The sequence below is a fragment of the Egretta garzetta genome, unplaced genomic scaffold, assembly GCF_000687185.1.
Source record: "Egretta garzetta isolate BGI_Z169 unplaced genomic scaffold, ASM68718v1 scaffold554, whole genome shotgun sequence".
Classification (NCBI taxonomy): domain Eukaryota; kingdom Metazoa; phylum Chordata; class Aves; order Pelecaniformes; family Ardeidae; genus Egretta; species Egretta garzetta.
Window position 1 is genome coordinate 125,896 of NW_009259499.1, and position 3,394 is coordinate 129,289.

Below are 3,394 nucleotides of genomic sequence, written 5' to 3' on the forward strand. Positions count from 1 at the left end.
TGGCTTAGCAACTCAAAAGCTAGTATTTCACTACAGTGTTGTTTGTAAGCACAGTAACAACTGTTCAGTGAGTTGTCTTAAATTCTCTTACAGTTCCACGGCAGAGGAGGTGGAAATAAAAAGTAAGTATTTATACATGAAAACTTTTAGAACAACTTTCTTTGGCAGTTAAGCTACCTTTCATGGCTGAACCTTCTCTCACATGGCTGTTGTAAGGCAAAAAAATCAGTGCAGGCCTAAGCATAAGACATCACTTTTCAAGGTGATCTATATATCTTCATTCAAAGCTGGAGCTTTGTCTTCTGCTCTGTGTCCCAGTCAGGCTGTAGAAGTGAAAAGTTTCCTGCCTTCTATGTTTACCACCTAAGGAGTGGCTCCTTTCCTAATCTTTAGGTCAGAAGAACTTGTCATGTTACTGGAGAACAAAGCAAGGGTTCACCAAAACCTGGTTATTAATGTAGAAATGCCAATCATGCAAACAGGTTGGGCAGGGACTGGAGAAGGGAGCCTGTTCCAGCCAGGGATGGGTCATTTCACTTGTTATTTCAGACAGAGCTCTTACAACCTCAAGTCAGCTAGATTTTGCCATGCTAAAAATCACATACTTGAGCTGTTTTCTCCCTCAGCTTTCTAATAAGGGCAGGTCAAAAAGTACAGTATAAAGCTACATGCATTTCCTGTTTTTGGATTATTCTACTGTATTTAGCAGAAATTTTTAAAATGCTGCTTAAAAATCCCTCCCTGGTATCATTAGTAATCTCTATAATCATGCAAGACTACTAGAAATCTTTCCATGTTGAAAATCTTGAGCCAATATCAAGTAAACAGACATATGTCCTTGCACACAGGGAACCCGAGCTTTGAATATTTAGCTGTTATGGTCTGTATGGTACAGCTAATCTTACATAAGGTCAAAAATTAAATGTGGCTATGAGATCTTTTCCACACAACAGCAAGCTGTCCTCCCACTTTGTCAGGGATGCATAAGTATGGCATAAGGTTTAATTGTGCCTGTTAATGCTTAAGCAATTTCATATCTACCAGAAAAGGCAATTTGCTTGTGGCTTTGAATTCCCAGATTCTCAGAAGAAAAAGCACCCGGTCATTTTCCTAGCATATTGAGCTACTGGAAAGGAGATAATTTCAGGACAATTAAGGATTTTTTGAAAAAGGGGACTGTCACACTAATTATCTTTAGCTGTTTGGATGCAATAAAAAAGAACATAAAGTCATAATGATTTCTTAACAGTGAAAGAGCTTATATTAGAAGAGAAACTCCCAATTACCACATTGATTGGCAAAGCTCACCCAGCTGCACAGAGTGAATTTGAAACCTGTGATTCTTTCCAAGGTGAATATGGTGACAAAAATCATTACCCATTCTCAGTACACATCTATCTTAATTAAAACCTACCCCCCTGTGATGATGATATAGGCAGCCCAGCTTCTCCAGACACTCACAGCTGGCACCTACATCAATCTTGTTGACAAAGACACTTCTTGAGAGCATGGGCTATAATGTTTTTTCTCTCTCATGTGGGGCTTTGAAGCAAAAGCATTCCTGTGGGCTCTGGCAGCCCTCAGGATCAGCAGCTCAGCACTACCCCTTAACCACTCATGTATTTGCTAAGGGATGTAACGTAACATGAGCTAACATTAGACTTTCTTTTTCCTTTTCTGCTGTCTATTAAGCTAGCAACAGGCATTCCAATAGTCAGGTCAACTTACAGCATACCTTCATGACCACAAAGCACCTCCACCACAACAGGTTGCAGCTTCATATTGGTTTAGAACAAGACTCTGGGGAGTCGCACTTGTGAGTTTTTCCACATGCCACCTGATTTCACTGATCCACTTGATGAACAGCTGACAAAGCTGGAAGAATGAGACCAATAGAAAGTTGTGGCCATAATACGTTAATCTCAAGCAGCTGGTATCAAATGGTGCATATGTAGTTAAAGGAAATGGATGTTAATCAACTTATAAAAAGCTAAGTAGAATTTTAGGACTAGTTCCAAATATGGGTGGAGTTACTGTAGGTAAATATTTTTTGAAAAGATGTATCAGAGTGTCTACATTAAATGACAAAGGTACTTGCTTCTTAATTACACAGGTTTCTGCTAAATGATTTTAGATTAAAGTGAGCATGTCAGCTACTCCTTTAAAATTTACATTAACAAAAGATAGTTAAGAATTTCCTTACGTACATAATTTTTTTAATACAACACAACACTCCTGAATTGGTAATTCACTTCATATCAGTACAGTTACACAGAAAAATTAGACAAGTTTAAATGGAAATACTCTCTTTAAAATCCCTTTGTAAAAAAGAGTCTGTGTACATAGATAGTAGTCATTTTTCAAAGTCAGTAACTTCATTAGTTTAAAAGCAAATATCCAAACACAGCTGTTCCCATACACCCAAATTGCTTAGATTGGATCATTTTATTTTAAATATTTTGAAGCCAATTGTGAAGGACACCACTCTCATAGGATTTAAATGCAAAGGCGTTAGATTAAGAAAAGGGATTTTTTGAAGTCTGGGTATGAGAAAACTGATACCGACAATGACATATTAATGCATTAATGATGAATAAATACAAGAACTTAAAATCTGAACCACCAGCAATGTCGTACATCATTCTCTTTTTTTTTTTTTTTTTTGGAAAGGATATAAAAGATTCAAGTGTCAGAACTATAATGTCAGAACTGTTTATAATGCCAAGTGATGCATGTTGCATACTCTTACTATATTCCATTGATCAAACCAGAACCTGGGATAAAAATTGCAGATGATGGAGCACACGTCTTGTGCACATGGACATGGATTTGAAGTGAATTTGGAAGAAAAGCATTTTCATATTGAAGTCTTAATAATTGTTTTGTTCAACCTGCACCGATCTGTGCACAAATTATTTTGCATAAAGGTGATGCTTCTAACAATAACTAATATTAGTGTGATGCCTGCAGGGCACTGTCAGCCAAGGAGAACTTGTGATATAATGTAGTAATTTGATAAAACTTGTTTCAGACTTGAGAGCGAATCAATCCCAACAGAAACAGAGAGAACTATAATTTTCCCTTTGCAGACAGTTCCGTTTCAGTTCATAGAATTAATCTTGTTATTTATACAGTAAGGTTGAGTTGTTTTTAGCCTAGTTTCCTAAGAAAATGAGTCACATGTGATGTTGCCATCTGTGAATGCCTTCCCTGCACTCCTAAACAGCTACCATGTTCAGAGACAATTGCAACGCAGTTTGAAAGTAGGTAGAAGTCTCAGAGAGAGTAAATTGCTAAAAACTTTCACCCAGGTATCTGGGCAGGGCAAAAATACCTAAATTAATACTCCCTGTCAGGGAAAGGCAGGAAGAATTCAGCTGTTAAACAGTCTTTT